Here is a 6,905-nt window from a genome sequence, read left to right as displayed (position 1 = left end):
ATTTTAGGTTTCATTTTAGAATTCATGAGGTGAAAAACTAAATGAGAGGTGTGGAGGCTCATTTTCTGTCATGGTCATTGGATGTTTAGAGCATCATTTGCTGTGTTTGTCGTCTGCCCAGGATGTTCCCACCACCAGGGAAATACAGAAGACTTTCCAGGTCCAGATGTCTGTCTGCCTGTCCTGCTATGTGAACTTGAGGCTAGCACACTGGGGAGGGCGCAATCCTGGGTGGCAGAGCGCTTTCTGGTGCACACATGTCTGTTGGGCCTACTTAAGTTTACCTGTAGGCAGGGCAGCTGGTCCCCAGAGGCATCTGGGTGCAGCTTCATTTTCAAGGGAGTCCCAGGGTTTCTGGCTTCTCCTTGTGTTAAACCTGGCTCTGCTGCTGAGTAGACTGCAGAGAGCAGGGCCTCTAGCCTCAGTGGGGACCTCACATGCCCATGTCACTGAGTGGTCAGGACACAGTGAGAGACACGTGCAAAGATAGAGGCCTGCAGGGGCTCACCCCTCAGCTGTTCATACTCACCTCTCCCCACAACAGCCCAGGGCTTGCATCTCTGGCCTCTGCCCGCTCTGTCCACTGTCCTGGGGCAGCCTGTCTCTCTAGGACCCTACAGTTCATCAGGGCATCAGGCTGCACCACTGGACATGGTGAGATGACACTTAGCTCAGCCTCCTGGGGGTGGGCTCCAGCTATTAGACCCCAGGACCTGGAACTAACATGACCATGAGCTCATGACCTTGAGATGGGGATATCGTCTGTCCTGAGTGGTGGACACCCCACTCTGTGCCCTCCCAGTGCTGGGGAGCACAGAATCCCTGGGGCCCTCCCTGCCAAGGCAGCCAAACTGAGCTGCCTGGCACTCTGCAGGACAGGTGCACCCAGTGCCACCCACTCCCTCCAGTTGGCCTGACCTGGATTCCAGGTTCCAGGTGTGCAGGGTGCACAGGCAGCAGGTGATCTGGGACATTATCCAGAGGGACAGTCATAGGGCCAGTGCTGTCACTGGGTGTGATCCAGGCCATTCCCAGGAACACACACAGGTCAGCATTCCAGTGCCCCAGCTTCCTCCTCCACAGGCATCCCTCAGCCCTAGTGGATCAGCTGAGAAGCCTGTTAAGTAAATCCCTGTGGCTATGATGTCTTGGAGAAAGTCCTACCCTTCCCACTCCTTCCTGGCCTGCTGTACTGCCCTCTTGTTTGCCCACAGGGTCATCAGGGCCTGACAGTCTGGGCTTACGGTGGGGAGGGGAGTCCTCATGTGGGATCAGCACAGCCGTGACGTGGGTGGGGCCTCGCTCTCTGGGGGTTCCTCATCTGCAAATGGGGAGTGACAGCAGTGCCTCCCCATGGCTGAGACGTGGTCACCCGTGTGCTTGGCCAGGGGCTGGGAAATCCCAGGAGCTCAGGAAAGAGCAGTTACTGTGCTTGGGGACATCCTCTGTGTCTCCATGTTCCCAGCCAAGACCCACCCATGTCACCTGCACACCAGGCAGTCTGGGGCACATGGGGTCCCAGACAAGGCCCCCCTGTCTCCTGAGCAGTGAGCAAATCCCTGCTCGGATCCTTCTGCCAGTGACCCATTGTTGAGTGCAGGGACAGAGACTGTGATGGCTTCTGTGTGTGTGTGTGGCCCCAGGACCCAAACTGTGCCTTCAGTGTAAGGACCCTTTCCCTTTCTTGTGTACTCCTCATACTGGAAGCAGGGGTCCCAATGTGTGCAGGGAGGTGCAGAGCATCGCATTCCCTGTGCCGGTGATGGCTGTGGCAGGGCTGCCTTCCCATCTCACAGATGAGGACACTGAGGCTGCAGGGAGAACACCCACTGCAGGTCAGATCTGTGACCTCAGAGTCCATGTCCCTGAGCATGAGGAGGCACTGCCACAGCCGTGCAAGCGTCTCCCTGTTCTTTGCTTTCCTTGGCTGTCCCAGCACTTGGTGCTCTTTATCCAAGCGGGGAACCCTGGCTCTGCCCCTGGGGAGGTGCCCATGTCCTCTCCAGAGGCTCCAGGTCCCTGGCATTGGGGCCATGGTGCAGGGAGAGTGGGGTGGGGAGGGCACAGTATGGGGAGTTCGCATGGTGTGAATTGCACATTTCGCAGTGGGTAATCAATTAAATTTTATTTTGGTAAAGCGACAATAAGGTGGAGACAAGGAACACAATGGGGAGGATTAAAGAGAAATACAGGAACACCGGGGCGGGAAAGGACAGGTGTGGCACTGGGGCTGCAGCAGAAGGGACTTGCGGAGCTGGGGCTGAGGCCGGGGCCAGTGCTGTGTCTGGTGCTTCTGCAGTTTCCTTGGCTGCAGCTGGGGACACAGCTGTCCCCCACTCATCTTTGGAGGGCCATGACTGCTCCAGTGGGGTTGTTGCTTGAAGGTCATGGCTCTGCTCTGCCCCAGCTGTCAGGTCAGGTTCCAGGCCCAGCCTTGAGCTTGCTTCCCATCTGGAACAGGCGAAGTCGTCGAGCCCCAGTGCCTCCACTGTGAGATGGGCATTTGCGGACCCCCTGGGCTCTATCTGGGCCTTTACCAAGATTAAGTGACTGAGGGGGCCCTCAGGTGGCTTGTGCGCCTGGGGGAATGCCCGATACATGAGCTTTGGAGTTGTGGGTGAGTTTGACCACTCCCCCACTACACACAGGTCATCAGTTTTAGTTGGCCTACGGTTGTCTGGGCTGCTTGAGATCCCCAGCCCGCTGTGCTGTGCCAGGTGCGAGGCTGCCCTGTCCTGGACCTGGGAGACAAGAGCAGAGAATGGCAGGTAAGAGGCAGTCCCTGGATCCCTCCACAGCCAGCAGCTCTGGGCCTCAGGCTGCCCCCACCTCTTAACTCAGGCTCCCTCCTCCAAGGGTGAAGTGGACCATGTCCACCCACACCCACGGGCCTGTGGGCTACCAATGGGGTCTCAGTGGTGTCCTGGTCAGCAGAGAGCTGCCCTGGCTGCCAGACTCACCTTGGCCTTTTTCTGCTTGAAGCTCCAGGAGCATCGGGGGTGAGGGCTGGCCCAGCGTCCCCACCACTGGGCGAGGCACCCACAGCAGGGTTTCTTGGGGCCTGGGCTTCGGCATCGCGGGATACAACTCAGGAACATCTTGCTACGAGACTCTATCCAGGTGAGCTGGCTTAGACTCAACTCTGGAATGTTGGGGTGGTTGCTGGGGCACCCAGTTCTCTAGGTCATCACCAACGTAGTGAGGTCACTTCCTGTGGCTCCTAAGCTGAGCCCCCTCCTCACACAAGATATCCTCAGATTCTACTTGGGCACTGCCTATTCTACTTTTACCCCTACGCCATGTACCCACTGTCCACAGTTGCACCAATACAGGCAGCACCTGCCACAGGGCTGGCTTGGGCCCAGACAGTGCCACAGCTGGGCTCGGACCTGCTCTCTCATCTTTGTACAAGTGTGAGCCTGCACAGTTCATCGTCCCTCTCTGGACATTCTCAGTCTCTCTTGTGGTTTCTGGGGATCATTCTAGCATGTGCTTGCAACAGATGCCATCAGTTGTGTAGTGCCAAGGAACCCCTAGGCCTGGCGTCACCTGTACTGATGCACAAACACTCTAGATGTGAGATGGTTCCTAACCTGGGGTAGGGGTTTCTGGGAACTGGGAGTTAAGCAGTTGGTATGGTCAGATTGAAGAGTGCCAGGCAGCTTGTGGGTAACACTTGCTGCATCCTGGGTCAAGTTGTCCATCACCAAGATCTGAGCAATGGTGGCAGCAGCACATCCAGGAGCACTTAGTCTTGAGGACACTTAGTCTACCTTATGGCACTCAGGTGTGGCTTGGGGCCTGGCCATGCTGAGCTGCTGATGCAGAGAGCTGAGAGGTGCACGTTCACCTGCACTCCTGTTTGTCCAGCATCTCATGGGAATCAGGGCTGAGTCATTTGGGCAGTTTGATAAGTGTCTTCCTTATCGTAGACAGGATTGCCCGGACCGGAAGTTCAGCATCAGTTCAGAATTGTGGAGGAGAAAGGGACAGCCTTTGCCAGGACGCCAGAATGCTGGGGTCAGGTTCTCCCCTGGGAGACAGAGGAGTGCAAAGGGAGAGGTCTGCGAAACCCTGAGCCTGGTCTGTGCGTTGCTGGGTCTGACCTTCCCTGCTTCACAGCATGGGGCCACTTTATTCAGGGTTAGAGACCTCTGCCTTCTATAGGTAGAAATGGAGAGGGAATTTCATGCTTCTCAATGGATGACTGTGATGTTGGCTTTGCCTTCCCAGCACTTGAGGTACATCTGGGATTTTATTCTTCTTGCTCCCCCATCCCTAGAGGCTTTCATGTTTCACCAGTTTTGTGCACCTGTCCATAGGGGGAGGGGGAGGCAGACTCTTTTCCAAGCTGGAATTTGGACTTAAACCATCCCACAACTGACTCTTGTAACTCGACATCCCAAAGAGGATAGGATAGACAGCAGGCTTCCTGGGACCCTGATGCCCAGAGAAGTCAGGTGGTTCTAGCAGATGCTTCCTATCTCAGAGTGTCCAGAAAACCTAAACACCATCAATGCTAAGGCTATTCTTCTTTATTGGTGGACACTGCCTACTGTGTTTCGTGAGCCATAACATGGAGAACATCTGCATGGGTACAGAAAGATGTGGAGGCAGGCTGCTGGCTTGCTGCTGGCTTTCCTGTCTATTCCAGGGACCCCAATAGGATGAGGGACACTGACATGGGGGTGAGCGTGAAACCACAAAACGCCCATCCATACGTCAGCGGCTAATTTAGAGCCTCGCCCATGTGCCTACAGCAAGCAGGAAGGATACTGGTGAGGAGTGGCCCAGGTGTCCCCAGATGGGAAGGGCTCAGCTCCCCTCAACAGAAGAAGTCCAATGGGTTACTGGCTCTGCAGACGGCCTCTGGATAAAATCCAAATCCGGTGTGAAGCCCTTGTCTACCCTAGAGATAGGATGAGTTGGAGAGATAGAGGATGGACACTGGAGTCACAAAATGAGCTGTTAAAGGAGTTTCAGTGAGAGCAGACAGAGAGAGGAGTGGAACCTCTGCCCTGTGGCCTGGTTTAAAAGTTCTGACTCCCACATTTCCTGAGCTCTGCATCCCACCTGGGAAGAGACTGGCTATGAAATCAGACGTTTCTGTGTCTAAGTCAGGATGGAGCAGCAGTGCATGTCTAAGGCATTGAAAGCTTCTCAGGGTGGGATTTGAAGCAGGAGGTTGGACACTGTGGGGTTACACACATCCCACATGGTGATGCTAAGGTTCCAGGCCTACCTCCACTCTGAGTCTAGCTTCTTGTGTATGTAGTCCTGGGGAGGCAGCACATGCTGTCTCAACTGGTTGGGTCCCTGCCACCCATGTGTCAGACCTCAGTTGAGTGCCCAGCCCCAGTAGTGGCATTTCAGGGGTGAATCAGCACATGTGTGATATCTGTGTCTATTTCCCAGAAATAATATTGTATAAAAGTCTGTAGAGGGAAATTTGAGATGTGGGCTGCTTATCATTGACAAAGTGGTAATGGATAGGTTTTGGTTTCCAAGATGGCTGGAGTCCCTAGGTTTTAAGCATAAGGTACAAATGACTTACTGCCTGGAGACCCCAAATGTCTGGAACCATCTAGTGAGACCCTAAATATGAATCAGTTAGCCTTTGCCAAGAAATTCATGAGAAGTGCTTAAAGGTCTGTTCCAAGTGCCTTAGCCTGTGTTAGAGCAGCCACAAAAAGGAATTAGGATTCAGCCCCTTTGAATTATCTATGGAAGGCTCTTTCCCAATTGGGCTGGCCCCTTGACCTGCCAAAGGTTGGAAATGAGAACAAGATAACACAATGAGGACAGGTAGTGGCTGCTCTCATCTGATGTGCACCTCAGACCTAGTCTCACCAACACACTAGGCAGCCCACCCCCTTGATTGTAAACTGAGCTCTCTTCAGGAGCAGTTTAACCCCTTCTGGCAGGACCACACTTGGCGCTGTTTACCACTGATTGTTCTCCTAAACTTCTCCATGGGACTCCTTGCAGTCACCACAGCTGAGAGCAGAGAAGTTCCTTGTCTCTCCTGCACCCCGGATGGCTCCTTGGAGAGCCCCTGTCAGACCTCAGACTGCTGCTCAACAGGGCGCCACGTTGAATGTCAGGTGAGGATGCCTCTAGACGCCTGCCCTGTTGCCCACAGCCTCTGGGGGCTACACCCGGTGTCTGAAGTCCTTTGTTGATGTTGAGTAGGAGAGTGTCTCTCCACCAGCCTGGGCCATGTCCAGGATCAACAAGAAGTAGTTACAAAAGCATGACTTCGTGCTTTACCCCCCAGAGTGGGAGTGAAATGTCTCAGGGGGCACCTTGTAGCCTAATGTGTAGGATTTGGGCGAAGTGGGGAGGGGAGATGTGGAACAGGGGCAGGGATTGTAAACTGCCTAGAGCTTGTTTTCCTGATGTGCCCGGGGAGCAGAATTTTTTACACTGAACTCAGAGTGGCTGGACCGCCACAAACCACCACCGAAGCAGCAAGAAGCCAGTTTGAGTCAGATCTTGCAGACCTGAGCTAGGCTTTCCTCACAGCGCGGTGCAGTTCTCCGCCAGGGGAGTAGACGGCCGCCATTTGCTGAACTGAGGAAGTATGAAGATTGGCCCGGGCGGAAGCAGGAGGGGCCCTCTGGTCTGTGGCTGGCCTTGGCCATGCCCTTCCCCCTGCTGCAGAAGCCCAGGCAGACGATGGGGGTAGTTTCTTTGGGGGAACCCTTCTTCCCATGGCCTACTTTTCACTTCGTTATGTGGGGACGCCTGAAGCTAGTGGGCCCTGACTGCGGACACCCGGATGTGCGGCCTCCCAGCGTCCCTGGCGAGTCCCGAATGGGCCACAGCAGCGGGTAACGGAAAGAGGAGGCCGCCATGACGATGGCGTCCTTTCCTCCCGCCGGGACACCATTTTGGAAACATTT

General features: G+C 55.0%; 1 long non-coding RNA gene across 1 annotated transcript; it reads left to right on the top strand.

The window, feature by feature from the left end:
* The first annotated feature begins 1,378 nt into the window (after positions 1-1,378).
* LOC149121719 (uncharacterized) lies at positions 1,379-6,175 on the top strand. The gene is made up of 3 exons (XR_016223089.1): positions 1,379-2,768; positions 2,983-3,120; positions 5,989-6,175. It is a non-coding gene; the product is annotated as an uncharacterized LOC149121719 (long non-coding RNA).
* Positions 6,176-6,905: the final 730 nt, after the last annotated feature.

Source organism: Oryctolagus cuniculus, chromosome 16, assembly GCF_051225735.1.
Source record: "Oryctolagus cuniculus isolate XC-2025 breed Fujian yellow rabbit chromosome 16, ASM5122573v1, whole genome shotgun sequence".
NCBI lineage: Eukaryota > Metazoa > Chordata > Mammalia > Lagomorpha > Leporidae > Oryctolagus > Oryctolagus cuniculus.
The sequence above is the reverse complement of the archived record's forward strand: the minus strand, read 5'-3'. Positions and strand labels throughout refer to the sequence as shown.